General features: G+C 34.2%; 1 protein-coding gene across 31 annotated transcripts in view; it reads left to right on the top strand.

Moving 5' to 3' along the window:
- The window catches only part of AKT3 (AKT serine/threonine kinase 3), a 395,069-nt gene that overhangs the window by 117,952 nt on the left and 258,236 nt on the right, over window positions 1-18,881 (top strand). For 5 of the 31 annotated variants that reach the window (XM_079905007.1, XM_079905004.1, XM_079905010.1 and 2 more), the window contains one exon: window positions 6,917-7,004. The exons of 22 other annotated variants lie outside the window; for them this stretch is intronic. The gene's annotated coding sequence lies outside the window, so the exon portion shown is untranslated. 4 more of the 31 variants (XM_079905006.1, XM_079905009.1, XM_079905008.1 and 1 more) reach the window with 4 other exon arrangements.

Genomic DNA, 18,881 nt, shown 5'->3' on the forward strand with positions numbered 1-18,881 from the left:
TCCTCTGTACCAATTTCGTTGAGTTTTTATGATGAATGGGTGTGAATTTTTATCAAGGATATTCAACCATCCTTACATCCCTGGAGTAAAATCCCACTCGATCATGGTGTATGATCCTTTTTTTTTTTTTTCTTTTTTGCGGTACGTGGGCCTCTCACTGTTGTGGCCTCTCCCGTTGTGGAGCAACAGGCTCCGGATGCGCAGGCTCAGTGGCCATGGCCCACGGCCCAGCCACTCCGCGGCACGTGGGATCTTCCCAGACCGGGGCACGAACCCGTGTCCCCTGCATCAGCAGGCAGACTCTCAACCACTGCGCCACCAGGGAAGCCCTATGATCCTTTTTATATGTTGTTGAATTACATTTGCTAATGTTTTGTTGAGGGTTTTTGCATCTATATTTATCAGAGATAATGACCTATAATTTTCTTTTTTTGTAGGACCCTTATCCTGGTTTTGGTATTAGGGTAATGCTGGCCTCATAGAATGAATATGGGAGTGTTCCCTCCTCTTCAATTTTTTGGAATAGTTTGAGAAGGATAGGTATTAACCCTTCTTTATATGTTTGGTAGAATTTCCCAGTGAAGCTGACCAGTCATGGACTTTTGTTTGCTGGGAGTTTTTTGATTACTTATTTAATTTCAGTACTACTAATATGTCTGTTCAGATTATTTTTTTCATCCTGATTCAGTCGTGGAAGATTGTATGTTTCTAGGAATTTATCCATTTCTTCTATGTTGTACAATTTGGTGTATACCTATTTATAGTATTCTCTTATGATTGCTTGTACTTCTGTGATATTGGTTGGAACTTCTCTTTCATTTTTAATTTTGTTTATTTGGGTCCTCTCTCTTTTTTTCTTAATGAACCTGGATAAAGGGTTATCAATTTTGTTTATGTTTTCAAAAAACCAGCTCTTGGTTTCATTGGTCTTTTCTACTGTTTTTGGTTTTTGTTTTTGTCTCTCTTTTCACTCAGATCTTGATCTTTATTATTTCCTTCCGTTGACTTTGGGCTTTGTTGTTTTCTTTTTCTAATTCCTTTAGATGATAGGTTATGTTGTTTATATGAGATTTTTCTTGTTCCTTCAGGAAGGCCTGTATTGCTATTACTTCCTTCTTAGAACTGCTTTTGCTATGTCTCATAGATTTTGGAAGGTTGTGTTTTCATTTTCATTTGTCTCAAGGTACTTTCTGATTTCTACTTTTATTTCTTTGTTGACCTGTTGGTTCTTTAGTAGCATGTTGTTTAGTCTCCATGTGTTTGTGTTTTTCCCAGTTTTCTTCTTGTAATTTATTTCTAGTTTCATACTGATTTGGTTGGAAGAGATTCTTGATATAATTTCTGTCCTCTTAAGTTTGTTGAGATTTGTTTTGTGTCCCAGGAAAGCATTTCTGAGTGATTTGAGAACTGTTTGTATGTTTGTTATGAAATGTAATTTGTTTTATATGATGTGGGGAAAAAAGGATGTACATTTCATAGAAATCAACTTTAAATGAAGTTTCTTGAGGGAGACAACTTTATTTAACTTGAATTTTATAGTGTCATCTAAAAATACTCTATCTTTTGTTGTGAAAATACTCTATCTTTTGTTGTACCATTTTCCTTAGGGGTTGATGGCTGCATTGTGCTTTTACCTTATATCTGGTTATGAAAATAATGGCGAGGTATAGGCTTTGAGTATAGGGGTCAAATCCTTGAATCAATAACAATGTAAAGTGAGAAGTATTAATAGGACCTAGTGAATTATCAGAAGTCTAAAAATATTTAACTTGCATTCTCAGATCTGGAGGTGGAGGGGCAGTTGATTCAGAGTTGCCTGGGTTTAAAGTGATGGTGTTTACCTCTACTATGTCATATAGAAAAAGAAAATAGCTTTGGAAGTATGGCTTTTTATTTATTATTTTCTCCTTCTCCTTCTCCTTTCCCTTCCCCTTCCCATTTTCCTTCTTCTTCTTTTTTTTTTGCATAGTGACAGGGAATCTATAAATAGTGGTTAATACAGGAAAACTCCTAGGCTAGACATTATCTTGACAGTTGGTGGACAGATGCTCCTGGTTTGAGTGTGAGACTGAGGTATACAGAAAGCACTTCAAAATACTCTCAGAAGCCAGCCAACTTTATTTTCCTTATATTGGGATTGAGTTTTTGGCTGCTCTGTAATATGCTTCTGGTAAGAGCCAGGTCAAATATTTATGGTTTGTTTATTTTGAATATAGCAGCATCTAGTCATTTTTATAAACCTTTCAGACCTTACTATTACTTATAAACTGATATAAAAAAAGACAACATATACATATTAACAGTTTCACTTTGAGTGTTTTATTTAAATTTTTGAGATAAGTTTTATTTCTTTATTGATTTTTAAATAACGTGTGTTCATTATAATCAAAAACTTAATAATGTATATAACTGTTGATATTTTTCTAAAACATTATTCACTGTCAGTGCTAAATGACAGAAATAAGGAAAATAAACATCAATTATTCACTCTCAGTGCTAAATGAAAGAAATGGAAAATAAGCATTTACTTTGCTCAATCTAGCTCTGTGATTTTTTAGAGAATAAAAAAAGAACAGGTATATGTTCCTAATGGGAACTTGGAAAATAAGGCCCGAGGCATTGAAAAAAATGAATTCCAAATTACCCCATCTTCATATTTTAAAGAACTTTCTTTTTTTAATTTTTTTTTTTATATTGGAGTATAGTTGATTAACAATGTTGTGTTAGTTTCAGGTCTACAGCAAAGTGATTCAGTTATACATGTATCTATTCTTTTTCTTTTCCCATTTAGGTTATTACAGAATATTGAGCAGAGTTCCCTGTGCTATACAGTAGGTCTTTGTTGGTTATCTATTTTAAATATAGCAGTGTGTACATGTCAATCCCAAACTCCCAATATAATGTTGAATGAAAAGTGGCTTTGATAATTTTCAAAACAAGTACCCGGATTTATTTCATCCATTTCTTAAAAAAGATTAATTACTTCCTAGACAAGGTACTTTTTGTAATACTTGTTTTATATTACTCATGATTAATATAATATTTCAGGCATGATTTGTCATGATATTTCTTCTTCTGAGTTGGTTGACATTTTATGGAACATATGAATCTTTATTTTTCTGCATTTTGGAAGAAGTTTTCTCTTCCAGTGGGGATTGGGCAGGGCACTCTCATCCAGGGTTCTCCAGTTTGGAGTTTTTCTTCTTTTTAGTTGGAAAGAATTTGTTGACCCTCTATGTGTGATATAATGGCCCTCAGACTTTATTTAAAGACTTTGGCCTGGGGAGGTATGGTGGTCACTGGAAAATAGAAAGTTTTGTGATTGAGGAATGTCTTCTGTAAAATGAATTTGACAATTATATTGTTTTCTCCTTAGCATTTTTGTTCATATGTCTGAACTCAAAGGAATGCATAAAATATGTCTTAGAAATGTAAAAAATTAGATGGAACTGCTTTGATGGAATTATGACTGTATATTATAAAGTAAATCTAGGTCATTTCTGTTTCAATTATAGATGTCTTTCTCTAAAATGTTATAGCATGTTTCTCTTTTACAGTAACAAGTTCAAATGTAAGCAATAAAAACTTAAGCCAGCAGTCTAGTACTTGCAGCATGAATTTAGTAGATGTGTCAAAATGTATGAATTGTTCTTACTGTTAGACATTTTGTTCATGAGAATAACATAACACCTGCTGTGACCTTTTAAGCTATGTAAATTTTAGTGACTGTAAAATTAAAATGTTTTCCTTTCCAAAATGTGTTTGGAAATTACTTGGAATGTTTTATGCTTGGCTCTTTTAGAGATTTTATTATGTATTTAATGTGAAGAGATTCAGATTTGGTATAAAAACTGAAGCATATCATAGTTCCTAGTTTTAAAAATCTTTTTAAAAAAGTTATCTGTAGGATAATCTCATCTCTGATATACCTTGTCCAGGAGCAACAGAAAGTGTTATCTAACACTACACTAATATCTGTTTCCTTTTAGCACTGACCATTTTGGAGTCTGTGAACATACTGATACTTTGTTAAAGAAAGTATCAAATAGGATTACATTGGAATAATAAAATTTCCAGGGCTATTAATTCCCTTTTCTCACCATGATATAAAAAACAGTAAGAAAATATAAGAATTGTAAGAGTACTACTTATTTTTGTAACCCTGTTTGCCAGTGGAATGTGTTGCAGCAGGTACTTTAAAAGAATGGTTTACGTGCTTATTTTTTCTGAGAGGTACACTGTGAGTTAGGAAGATGTTTAAAAGAAAATGGTGATTCGCATTTTGATTTGACACAAATTTTAATCCATAATTTTATTATGCGTATAGTTTTGAAAGATATTTGTATTTCAGGAGAGTACCTCTTTAACTTGTTAAACTCTTGAATTAGGGCAATATTGTGATATTACCAAGTCTGCTTTTTTCCTCCTCACATCTTTTAGACCAGATTAAGTAGGCTCAGTCAGGTTGAGACCCTATTTGGATAAAAATCATGGAACTCTATGTAATACGGGTGGTAAAGCACATGAAGACTGTACTTATATTTGACACTTGCTCATATTTGACTTAATACTTCTTATGTTGAGATAATGATTTTGAGTGTTTCGTGTGTGTTAACGGAAAAAAATTTACGCTCCTTAGTGGCAGAGACTGGTTTCATCCCTTTATTTCTTTTTCAATTTTTTTATTGTGGTAAAATGTACATAAAATTTACCACTTTAACCATTTTTAGTTGTACATTTGCTTTCATTTCTTATGTGTCCCTTGTAATGTAAGGTAGTTCAGAATTTATTGAGAATATATACTAGATGTTCAATATAGCAGAGATTGGCTGCTTGTTCACTAAACTCATTTGAATACCCCTCTCACCCCAACCCTACATAGCCAGGCTCTATTCCCCAGTTGTCTTGATAGTAGGTGTAGCCATAAGTCTAAGTTCTGATCCCTGAAATATGAGCAGCATTAAGTTTTGTGACTTCTAGGCATGGCTTATAAATGTCTCCTGTGTTCAGTCCTCTTTCTCTTGTCTCTTCTAATGGCAATCATGAAGCCAAGGAGATGGTTGAGCCTCTAGAAGGAAGGAGTCTGGGTCCTTGAATCACTGCCTGGAGGAGAGCCACCCACAGATCAGGAGTATTTGTTTGACTTTACATGAGCCCTAAATAAAATTTTGGTTGTGTTAAGCCAATAAGATCCCATGGTTTATCTCTTTAAGCAGCTCACGAATACACTGAACATTTGTTATAGTGAATAATTTAGTTTACTCAAAATTTAATTCTCTTTGTTAGGAATTGGAAGTGGAAGTCAAGAAAACAAAGTGGAACTGTCAGTAAGAAATTGAGTTTGGCTCCAGTTGGAGGAGGAGTCAATGTGAAAGTAACTCAAAAGATGAGAGATGAATAAAGGATAGTGAGAAAAATTTAGAATGATGTGTTAGGAAACTGATAAGAAAAAGAGAGAGAGAGCAGGGAGTTACGGTATAAGCACATATAGGAGAGCAGTCCTGGGAGCTGGAGGAGTAGGGTCATTGTTAAATAAGAAAATCAAATCTCAGAGTTGGATAGCATTTTAAACACTATTGGTTTTAAAAATAGGAATTTTGCCTCACTCCATATGCAGTTTACAAATGTGTTTTTTGCTTATTGCAGGTTTGTTTAATGATATCTTGATAAAACATGATATTCAGAAAAAAGTGTCATTATTAAATGAGCAGAGTTGCAAACCTACGTGTGTGTGCTGCAATTTAGATTCATTACTCGGATTATTTCCGAAATGAGTCATTCTCTTATGTACATGAAAAGAATTGAATTATGACTATGTTTTATGCCTATATAAAATACAGTATATCATACTTTTACAATGCCTAAATATAGGTGAAGTTTATCTTGTGTTTTAGACGTAAAATAGTGCATAGAATGTTTAAAAAGGAGAACATTTATGAATTCATTTTACTAACATTTACATTTACTATTCATATTTTAAGTTGATACCATTTAACCTTTTTGTGCCTCAAACCTGGATTTTATCACCCAATAAAAAAGCAGATTGGTTAAATATTGTGGCTTAGATAGCTTTTTAAGAAAAGCTTTAAAAATGAAGAGTTAATAATACATGTAAGTTAAAAATATACTACACGACTGACCTGATGTTTCCAGTTTTCATCTCCTGTGTAAATTATAACGAAGAGAATATGTGCAATCACTGGCTGATGAATACTAATGTCCCAAGTCTTATGTATGGTGGCAGTGGCTGTAAGGTGTGACGGTTTTCTTACCCACTGTTTACAGCAGCTCAGCTGCAGATGAAATTACCTTTTATCCAAGTGGTAAGATACTACCTGACCTGCACTTTGGGCATTGTTGAGGTAGCAATGGCAACCTTTGATTGAAGGGAAAGGTCCTCTCTCTTCCTGGGCATAGCATCCAGTATGAAAAGAATATGGCTCTCTTCCTTCAAGCTACACTTAGTCCCGTGCATGTTGAAGATCATGACATTTTGTAAATTCAGTGTCCTGGTTTCATTATCATGCATTTTAAAACAGAAATGCTATTAAAGGTGATTTGAGTTTCCAGGATTTCTTACAAGTATAATGTGGAATGTATGCTGTATAATCTATAAGTTAGCTAGAACTGCACTGGGCTTAAAGTCAAAAGGACTGGTCCATGGGTGTGTCTCTTAACAGCTGTCAGTCTTGGTTTCCTAATCTGTAAAATCATAATATCCTAAAATCTTAGTGTTAAAAGTGACCTAAGGAGCAATTTGGCACAAACTTTCACTCCAATTTCTTTTATAATATCTTTGGTATATGGCCGTCCCATGATAGGAAGCTCAAGATCCCATTCTCTTCTCCCACTGAGTGCTTACAGTTTTCAAACTCTTGAGCAAAACATCTCCCCATTCTTTGTGTGCCATCTACAGGAGCAGAAGCTACTGATGGGAATATTAATACCTGACCTGTCTGTTTCACAAGTCAAGGGGAGGATCACATGAAATAATGGGAGTGAAGGTGAAGTATGGTGAAAATATCAGATCTTATGATTAATACTGGATAGTGATTTTTCAACTAATGACTTGTGTAGGAATTAACTACCATTTATAGTAGCGAAATTATTTCTGTGATAAACTAAGTTTTCAATCCCTGACAAGTTAAATAACCTTTGGAACCCTGTCTGTCAGATGGAGTCTGCCAGTGCCCTAGTATTTTTGATGATACCTAGTCTCCAAAAATTAAAAATCTTGACCCACAATTTAAAAACTACTGGACAAGACTTTTGGGGAGGCATTTAGATTCCCAGTGTACAATAGTAGTAACCTAAAGACTATAATATAAACTGAACTTGTAGTCATATGGAAGTCACATACACTCTTGCCACAGGATTAGTGTTATTCTTGAATATATTGTGTAAAAACTACTTGCATAAAAACATGACTGTGTTTCATGTACTAAAAGTGGATGACGGACTCAAGTGAGTTCTGCCTGGATGCCTTAATGGTTCTATCTAGTAGTCATACGAAACATAAAGCAGTTTTGGGTAAGTTATTGTTTTTTACCATGTTCATTGACTTATTCTTGAAAGCTTTTAATGAGTAATTTTCCAGTTGCTGAAACTAATCCAGTAAACTAGAAATATGTTTCTTGAAACACACGCACATGCACACAGCTAGCATGGCTAAGTGTACTAGAGACGCCAAGGATTTATTGCTCTCTTGGTAGGTAGCCCTTTCTAAGGGAAACTACTCTACCTTCACTTCCTATTATTTGGGATAGATACTTCTGCCCCAGTCAAGCTGATGAGTGGACATCTGACCCAAGAGCTTCTTCAAGGAGTTGGAGAGGTGAAAGACTGAAGTAGCTAAGAGATGGAGAGGTGAAACCGTAACATTGTGTTGGGGTTAGAATTGGTGTTAATTTATGAGGGAACCAAACCTCTAAGCAAGGTGAAGACCTAGTGGGCAGAGAGAATGTGAAAATGTAGCAGACATATTGAGAGAGATGCAGTGGAGTGGTAGGGGGAATGGGAGAGAGAGAAAGAAGAGAGACTGGAGACAGAAAGAGACCAGAACATCCACAATCCCTGAACAAGACAAAGGGAAGTGATGTTTGTCATTTTCCAGATCTAAATCGCCCAAGTTCTACCTATACAGCTCTTTTCCTTGGATGAGATTTTTGTATTCTTACAATAAATAACCCTTTGCTTGTATTAGCTTTAGTGGGGTTTTGTTCCTTGCAACGGAAAGAGCCCTAAAAGAGCACTAAGGGTAGAGACAAAATATCGAGGGTAATCTTTGGCTGAGGCCTGCTTCTGACTACTATTCTAAAAATAGCCTCTTTTTCTCCCATTCTTTTCTACATAATCATAATAAAATGTTAAGTAATCGTTGCTTTTTAACTTCTAGGCCCTGTTGATTTGAAATTCTGTGAATTCATTCTTATTGCTTGATTTGCTTTTATTATAGAAATGAGAAGTTTGTTGTAAACTGATGCATTGCTTTTATTTCTGCTGAAGAAGTCTGTACGCATGTTATTCTTCTTGAATCTTTTAAGTCTTGGAGCAGGTTTGCCATCATTGTTAGGACATCAGCAGACCAATCATTGTTTTCTTAGTGGTGTGTCACAGACTTTGACCAAATATATGCAGGTATTTAATAAGAGTATGCTATACAATATAAATTGTATTTGGTACCTATTATGAGGACTTCAGTTATTCACATTTAATAAGAAAACATCAGCTTTTTACTTCTGTGGCATATATGAGCTCTTAAAAAGATATATTGTAGATAAACCGAAATGAGAATGTTATTGGACATACTAGTATCATTTGGTTCTGTAATTCTAATTTATAAACATTTTCTTAACAGTTTAGTTCAGACTGAATTTTGTTCTCCCCATTGCCATCCCCCGTTAGGTAAAGTCTTCAGAATCGTGATTACACAAAGAAAGCATTCTTCTTAAACTATTCTTTGTACTCTTGACAAATGCTTCTTATTAAAAGAGACTTTTAAAATCATCTTAATTTATCCCCTTGGACAGTTAGATTTTTTTGCGTTATCATTACATAATGCAAAATGGTTTCAGATAGTTTAGAAGTTGTTGGTAGATTTAGCTAAGAAAAACTGATGATGAAATGCTGTAGCACAGTTTTTCTTAAGTCAAGCCAATCTTTAATATTTGGAAATGTTTAGTTAACTAGAAAGCAGAATACAAAAATGAAATATTTTAATTTTAGGGTAAGTTGGTCCCGTGGCTCAATACTAGTAGCATAAAGGAAAGCCACTATACCAGTAGTGGGTGATAAGGTTTTTATTTTCTAAGTTTATATCTTCCAAGGTAGAGATTTATTGTAGGAAATTATTGGTGCAACTTGTTGGATGGGCTGATCCTTCTGAATGTAATTATGCCTGCCTTCCTTGGTGGGATCACAGTCCTCTAGGATGGTATTGGGATCTTATTACCATTGATATAAACATAGTGTACTGTTAATTGAAGACACAGATTACCTCAGGCTTGAATAGGGACTCTTGAGTTCTATGTTGAACTAAAAATTACTTAAAATATTTTACTTTGTCGTGTCCCCAAAGTACTGATCAGAACAGTACTTGTGGATATGTGTAAATTGTGAAAATTCAGACCTATGATTTTATTTCACTTCACTAGAAATTTCAGTGATTCATGAGTTCTAGTTGAATAGTTCATTGTTTAAAATGTAGTTCATAGAAGATAAACACTTTACATTTTTATCTAAAGAGGCACACAACTGACATCAAAATGAATTTACTCTTGATTAGAGAAAAACGAATCTTACAATTTTTTTCTACACATTTCTTTTTGTCAGAAAAATGTCACTTATATTGGATTTGTAAGCAATGCCCTAATGTTACTGAAGACTTCTTTGAAATAGTGAGTTTTTATAGATTTTGAAGACCGACAAAAAAAAAAGTCAATTTATGTAAAAATTTTTTTTGAGAAATATGAAAACTTTTGGATATTATATCCTCCCTGTGCCTATATCATGGTGCTTGGCACACGGTAGTTAAACTATTTAATAACTGATAGATTTTCTTGAAGAAAATTTTAAGACACGTACAAGGAAATTTAAATCTAGGTTTACTGATACACATGGAGAAGAGTTACATCTCCATCAGTGAAATATAGACTTGAACCACATGATCTCAATGAAAGGTCACTTGGTGATTTGGTATCTTGAAATGTGTCAGTAGAAATCTTTCCAACAGCCATAGCTTATTCTTTTGGAATTTTCAAAATATACTGTACCTTAACAGCAACACTCCAATGAACCTGTATTCATTCTTTTTTACTGAGTTAAAGAAAAACATTTTACAAAGTGGACACATTGTTTAATTTTGTTTTGCATTTACTAGGTTGGAGTGCAAGGCCAATAAATTAAACCCAGGCAGTTCTGTTGCTAATTACATACAACTTCTCTTGAGTATCAGATATTCAAATCCATTTTATGAATATGGTAGAGAGAATAACAACTGTAAAACAAAGCAGTGTGCATGTAAGTGACTGTTAGCGTGCATTTCAGAAAGGATAAATGCTCACCATATGGTACAATTACTGTGTCCAAGTTTTCAAATTAGCTTCTCTCATCCTCCTTATTACTGTCTTTAAAAAGAGAGGAAAAAACCCAACATGATTTATCTACTCTGCAGCAGAACTCTTGACGCAAAACAGCAGCCCAGTTCTGTCCAGTTTTTTTTTTCCTTTAGCATAATAGAGGCTGTCGGACTTTTTTATACTAATTACTGTGTGAGCCTCAGATGAACCCCCTTCAATTCACAGGGCTTTGTTAAGGGAGGAGCTGTCAATGTGTCTGCCCGTTTGCAGCTGTGCTGTGGCTTTAGCTTGCTTAACATTATGCTGCTTTTTAGACTTGACAGAAGGGATTTTTTTTTTTTTTTTTTTTGTATTAAGGCAAAGCAGCCTTGTAGCGAAATGGTTTAAGCAGCTGCATTGTAGGGAAGCACAAAGAAGTTATTATTGTGTCTGTTTAGGGGGGTAGAATGGAGGGGGAGATATTCGGCTGCTGTTGATGCCGATTGTTGACTTGCCATCTGCCAGATAGGGAGAAGAAAAAAATGACAGCTCCAGCAGGGTGTTCAAGAGGTTGTTTGGAGAGACGCATAAACATGTGCAGATGTCGAACTGAATAATGGCTAGAACTTGAGACGGTTTATGATGCTGCTGATGTTTGTGCATATACAGAATGAATGTATGTGTGGATTTGGTTAACCAAGGCTACATACTAATTATCATTGTTTTCCTGCATGCCCCTTCCCCTTAGCTTGTTAATTAGTTTAGGAGTTTAGTACTTCCTCTTCCTTCTCTTGTTCACGTCTAGTAGTAGAAAACAACTTCTCTTAAAATGGCAATAAAACCTTTCTTATTTCTCCATATAGATGATAGCTAATCTATTTCGTTGGTATTAGGTGTGAACTGCTAACTGATAACAGGAGATTTTGATAAGGAAACAAGGCAGGTGGAACACCATGCTCTTAATGCATACATATATTAACAGTTTAACACTAGTCAGCATGTAAACTATTATTTGAAACTGAATTGATTTTATAGCCTACCACTAGGGGTGAGATGGAGAACCAAATTCACTTTGCTCAGTAATTCCATCATACTTTGAACTTAGATGTTACTAGTTGTGAAACAAAGTTATATGGGAACCTGGCCTTCTTGGTTACCACTCTTTTTCTCTTGGTTGTCGTTGATTCTGTAAATGAAAGTTACACATTTTCATTATGGAGTAATGAATTGGTTGTATATTTCCTTCTCATCCACTCCTGTTATTAGGTATTAGAGATTTGCTATATCTGTAATGTTTTTAAATGCTGTGATAACACTTAACTTCAGGGTGCAGTGTATATGTTTATTTAATGTCTTTTTTTTTTTATTACTTTGACCTTAAATAATTGAGAAGGAATAGTGATGTTGGGTAAAATTTCTCAAAGGTATGTATGTTGTAGAACACTTCAAATTTTTGTGAACATCAAAACCAATCACAATATGAGTGAGAAAATGAAAAGAGAAGCTCTGACTTTTTTTTTTTTTTCCTATTTGGATTCCTATTACCAAAAAAAAAAACCGTGGGGAATTAAAGAGTTTTTATTTTGACTTTTTGTAAACTCATGCTTTCCTAAAACATTTAGGGTTTTGTTGCCTAATTATTAAACAAAAAACCTTAAGTGTGGTTGAAAGGCAAACATACCGACAGAGCTTTGTGTCCAGAGTAATGTCTTTCTGAAAGGACTAAAGGGAGATTATCTGTTATTTCTACTCTTCATAAAGAAATAGAGGTCAGGTCTATTTAGAAAAACTTTCTGTCTTACTGTCGATTTTTCCACAAGTGATTCTAATCTGTATTTGCTGAAAAGGCACAGAGAACCATCAGCTACATTGGACCTTTCCTTTGCCTCGTATATTTAGTTTTTTCTTTTATTTGGAAGGCCACACATATGTCCATATTTTTGTATGTAGAATTATGTACATATGTTTATAGTTTCATAGTCAGTCCTGATATCCCTCTGCTAAGCTTGGGAGGAAGCAACATGCCATTTTTCAGGTAGAGGTGTTAAACTGAGAAGAGGTGATTTGACAGCAGCCAGGATGTTAGAGGCTGAGCAAAAGCAAGCTTGTATAAAAGGAGGCTTGCAGTTCTGTGCTTGGTTCATCATATCATATTACTTCAGAACCATTTGTAAAATCTTAGTGCAGGCAAATATACTTACTAAGGTGATTGAAATATTCAAGGCAGAGTGTCTTTGAAGTTACGTCCACCAGATTTAATTGTCAATTAACTTAGACGAGGGACTTTATGAAAGTCCCTTTAATCTGTTGAAGTGTTTTCTTCATGTGTTGGAAGAAGGAAACAATCACTGATATTCAAGGATCTTGTAAGAACTAAATGAGATAATAGTATACTTGGAATGCCTGGAACATGTGCAATAGTAGCTGTTACTAATATTTTATTTTTGTTGGGTATGATGTGTAAGTCGAAAGGCCTGTAACTCTTGTAATTGAAGTGCTTATATAATGCTCTGTTGCAAAGTGAGCATACAAAGTTCTAGAGGCCATCTAAGATATATAAGGTGGTTTTCTTAGAACCTTATATTTATTTAGTGATTTATGTGATTATTTCATAAATCTGAAGGGAAATCAGTTATTTCAAGAGAATATCAAGAAAATTGTTGAATGTAACCTTTTTCCGGGTGTGGGATCAGTGGTTATTCAGTAATGATGATTTTATATTGTATCCTGTAAAATCATTTTTCTACTTAAAAAATTTAGCACAGGATTGCTGAAAATTGTATTCATTCCCTTAATTCAATATTAATCTCATTATTTTGGAGCCATATTTTTCTCTGCTATGGCCAATACTTAAGCTGTTTTTGGGTTATAATTATTTTTAAAGTAAGGTGTTGGAACACATTACAGTTAATAAATGTAATAATTGTAGTGAGCAAACAACACTAAAAAGAATGTTTTATCTCCTCTGGGCGTTTTAAAGCATTATTTGATTGTTCCAACACTTTATTTTGCAGACAAAGAAACTGATCAAGCTCATATAGTGGTGAAAGTCCTGGGGTAAGCAGAAGTGTTTTTTTTAGAGGAGTGAAGAGGAAATGGCTTTGATTGACCTGAGGGAATCAATATATTCAGTATAGGATGGCTAGTTACCACTCAGATGTTGGTGGTTCTTTAAGGTGTTTCTTTTAAAATTGTTGTTTCTGTCAGGCATTCTCTCTTTACTAAATATTGCTCAATTTTGGATGAAGGGCAAGGGATGTTGCACCTGGGAAAGCTGCCTGATCCAGTTTCGAAGAGTGGTTAATAGGACTGGGTATAGTCACCAAGGACTTCTGTTTTAGTTTTGAAGAATAAATTGGTTATATTAAAAAAAATAAACTTCAGTTTGAGCAATGCTAGCTTCATACTAGTATATTTGAATGTTTAATAGCACATGGGTAGTGGATGCCAGCATTCAGATACAGATAGTTGTGTTGTACTCTAATATTTTTTTAAAAATTGTATGTTTACCAAAAAAAACTTGTAATACCAAAGAAGTGGAAATATCCCATAGCCTATGAAACGTATCACAGATTAGGATGAAACTGTTTCACAGTGAGGACATTTCACATATGAGTGAAACTGTACTTGGTGATTTTCAGGATAATTCAAAAAAACTTTAGGAATTTCTAGCTTTAATGTTATATAGATGTATTTGAATTGTGCCTCAGAAAAATACTGCATGAATAGTAATTTTTAAAAATATTGGCCAGTATGTTGAAAGAATAGTTCATTGTTTAAGGCATCTTGCTAAATGTTTTGGCTTAAAATTTTTAATGTGTTTAGTTTCAAGAAAATCTGATTAAAGATCTTGGTAAACTTGATAACACTTTTTAGAACAGAAGATGATTAAGATACAAAGGCACTAAGGCATAAACCGTGAAGTTCATGTGTTTTTTTCGCTAGGCGAGTCACTTATTTGCTTTTAGACTGGAACATAGCATCAAAGTTCATAATTTTATACTTTTAAGTGAAAGCACATAGAACAGCAGCTGTTGTTTCCTGGCATCTTTCTGAAGAGATATTTAAGCTTAAGTATATATATTTGTTATAGAAAAGAATTTTATGAAATGACCTTCTTTTCTGTCTTTGCATTTGCATTATTTTCAACTGACTCTTTTAAGATAGCTCTTTGTACTTTCTGTTTTAGTAAAATAGGACTTGGAATTTAGTTAAAAATTTTTTTTTGACCTTAGAAAACTCCATGGTATAGTATAATTTAAAAAGAATAAAACTGTTTAATTCCAGTAGTACATATTTTTAAAATCTAGTTTACCCAAAGTTATGCCAAGTAATGGCATAGTTCCTAAGTGGAGAAATATACCCTAAATTTTAGAAGCAAGGACTTTTCTTAAAAGTAAATACAAATTCTAAATAAAAGCATCTTTCTACTAAGTGGAAACAATATGTCAGGAGATCTTACTGTCCAAAAGAAAATTTTATTTACCTGCTTCTGATAATTTTTATCTCCTTTCAACAGGTCATTCACTATAAGACAGCTCCTCGTTTTCGAGGCTGTGTTTATTTGGGGGGTGGCCGGGGGAGGGTGGTGGTGATGTGCAGTTTGGACTTGGATAGTCACTAATTAACTTACACCTAAAACTCTGACATGAAGGTTAGCACTTTTCACATTCTTAAATTAAAAGTCTGTCAGGCCACTGGTCTCTACAGGGTGAGTTATCCAGTGTTTTGTACATCCTAAAAAAATCTTTGACAAGTGAATACCAGAAAATGTTTTTCCTACTTTGTGTGAAATAAGTACTTTCTGAGGAAAAGGAATAAAACACCCAATGCACATTGCATTGGATTCTAGAAAGTAAATTGATAATTCTTACGCTATGTAAAGATTTTTATAGTTTCAGAATCAGCATGAAAATTAAGTGGGTGCTTTGATCCTTCACTGCCAGTTTGTCATTCATATTATACTTTATTAATAAATGAGTGGTTCATAACAAATGAGCCTATTGGCTGTTAGCTGCTTATAAGAAGAAACTGGAACCCCTATTTAGTTTGGGACTGAATGTTAATCTCTGTGAAGTACTTTATCTTTACTGAAAGATTTGTATGTTTTCATGTCCTGCAATTTTTAAAAAGCAAATTATTCTACAGAGACCATTATAATAGAAACTTAATATTTAAACAGCACAGAATCATTTATATAATTTTGCATTTTATTATATTTTGAATAACTTTCATGATATTGAGTCTTCAAGTCATTTTCCTTCATGATGCCTTGGTTTTAAGAAAATCTTTCCTCTCAAACTTACTGGAAACATTTGAAAACGAGTGTTATTTGCTTGTAGAAGTATGGATAATGACAAGAAAAGAAATCAGTAAGCAAATATACAGGTTGTTTTATTAAAATTTATTTTTATTAGAATGGTAGGTAAAGACTGTTTTCTGTAATTTCTGTCTATGTGTTAGGTAATACTGCCCTCAGAGGGCCAAGGTAAGTAAATTCATTTTTAACGTTGAGAAGCAGCTTTTCTGCTGTTTATCTGATCTTTAAACTTGCTCCGGGGAGGAAAAATGGACTTCTTTGAATCATTGAATAGCGTTTGATTTATGGTTGCATCTCTTTGATTTGTTCTGTTCTTTAAATGTGTTAGCTGTATCTGTGTACCTCACTTTGATGACAGCCTCTAAGCATGTTCAGTTCTTTTCTAAGAAAATTATAACAGACGACTGGCCACATATTGCCAAATTAGATTGGTTTACAAAGAGGATAAGAAAATTACCTAGAAAAGTTAAGATGATTTTACTGGGTGTGTGGGTGTGTTTTACTTTTTGTCTCTTTGATAGCAAATATTCTGGTATTCAAAATTATTTGAACCACGCTTTTGAATGTATGGCAGCATTCATTGAAATGGAAGTATTATATTCCCTTCAGTTTTATCAACTTAAGCATAATCACATCTTTCAAATACAATAAATCCAGAATAATGTACTTCACTGGATATATAATTGTTATATGTAAATATAAATATACTAAAAGTTGAAATACACTATTATTCCATTTATAAAAGCCTAACATTAATGTGTGGTTTAACATGTCTCTGAATTCAGAGTACTTAAGATTAAATGATAATTAACTTGTGTAATAAAGAAGTAAAGTGGGAAAGGCCTGATGTGAAAATAATGAGTTGCATGCTTTTGCCTTTTGCTTTTTGTATGTAGTAACTTTCTTATGAGATAATTTGAAACAAACATTGAGATGTTTAGTAGTAAATCCAAGGGAGTGCTTGCTTTTGTTTTTTCCCCTGGAGTTAACTTGATACTGAATTAAGAAGGACTATTTCTGTGACAGCAATACCAGTTTTTAGTGAAAGACTTCAATTGGTCAAGCATAAATGACATGTAATTCATTATTATCAGTAATAATGGGGGATAAAAATAGGATATAAGCAAAGTGAATAACAAAAATTGCAACTTTATCCACTAAAAAACAGCACGTACTTTGCTCAACTAATGTGGAACAGTGATAGTCTGTATAAATGAAATTAACAAATTACATTTGAAATTTTTTTTGTTTTTTGTTGTTGGTTTTTTGTCTGTTTTGTTTTGTTCTGGGGGGGGGGGGCGGTTGGTAGCCCGTACAGGGAACAAACCCTACATTTGAAATGTTTTAAAATTATATGTTTCAGGTGTATAGCATTATAATTCAATATCTATATATACTACAGAGTGATCACCATACGGTTGATCCCCTCTACCTATTTTGCCCATGCCCCAAGCCTCCTTCCCCTCTGACAGCCGCCAATCTGCTCTCTGTATCTACGAGTTTGTTTTTGTTTGTTCATTTGTTTTTTGATATTCCACATATGAGTGAAACCATATGGTGTTTGTCTTTGTCTGACTTTAGCCTAATACCTTCAAGGTCTATCCATGTTGCTAATGGCAGGATTTCATTCTTTATTTATGGCTGAGTAGTATTCCATTATATATATTGTGGTATAGATTGTGTATATATACACCACGTCTTCTTTATCCATTCATCCATTGATGGATACTTAGGTTGTTTCCATATCTCGGCTATTGTAAATAATGTTGCTGAACATAGGGGTACAGATATCTTTGTGAATTAGTGTTTTCATGTTCTTTGGATAAAGCTACCCCAGAAGTGGGGTAGCTGGGTCATATGGTAGTTCTATTCTTAATTTTTGGAGGAAACTCTATACTGTTTTCCATAGTGGCTGCACCAGTTTACAATCCCACCAGCAGCAGCCTGGAGTTCCCTTTTCTCCACACCTTCTCCAGCATTTGTTATTTCTTGTAACAAATCACGTTTTATTTTATTTTATTAATTAATTTATTTTTACATTTTATTTTAAATACTCGATTTACTTTTGTGCAGTTTAATACGTTGTACATATTAGGCACTCACTAAGTCTTTTTTGACTAGCCGTACTTTTAAGAGGTTTTATTTATTTAACAAATGCTTGTGTAATGCTTACTATGAGCCAGATGTTCTGTGTGCTTTACAAGTACTAATTTATTTCTTCTTCACTACTGTTGTCCCCACTTTCCAAAAGAGGAAGCTGAGGCACAGAGAGATTAAACAGCATGCCCAAAGGCACACAACTAGTGAGTGGCAGAGTTGGCATTTGAACTCTGGACTTCACATAATGTGTGCTCTGATTTTTATTCAGATCTCAACTTTGTCCTTTACTTGTTACCAGTGTCTCAGAGCCTTGGCATCACTGTCTGTGTAACGTGAGGACGTCCTAGCACCAGTCTCTCCATGCCTGTGTGAAGAGGTCTCTTGTGCATAATTCCTGAGCACAGTGCTTGGCTCAGTACATTCAAGTGCCCTTGCCTGCCTTGCTTTCACCACTTACATACTGTGATACAAGTCTCAGTAAGTCTCAGTAAGTATATCGCCTAGGGAAAACAAAGGAGGGAAGAGAGAAGTTACGAAAGGCCATGGATTCATCCTCAGAATGTGATTTGATGCACTGCAATTTTTGGGTCCCATGCTATTGGGAAGCTATTATAGGAGACACTCCATTGGTGAGGTAAACCTGATTAGAATCAGGTTCTAGAATCAGGTAAAACCTGATTCTATTTTGTTGAGTTTTGTTCTATAAGGCAGTGATTTTAATATAGGGGTGGGAAGGTTGAATCACCTGAGGGTTTTTTCAAATGTCACAGGCCTCCTCCTGATGAGCAGGCATACAACTTTCTCTGCCAACTCCCTGTCCCTGCCATAGTGAGACACTATTATTGTATATATTGTTGCATATTTTACCCATCAGATGTTACAACAGAAAAATGGATTGAGCTTTG

The sequence above is a fragment of the Stenella coeruleoalba genome, assembly GCF_951394435.1.
Source record: "Stenella coeruleoalba genome assembly, chromosome: 1".
NCBI classification, from domain to species: domain Eukaryota; kingdom Metazoa; phylum Chordata; class Mammalia; order Artiodactyla; family Delphinidae; genus Stenella; species Stenella coeruleoalba.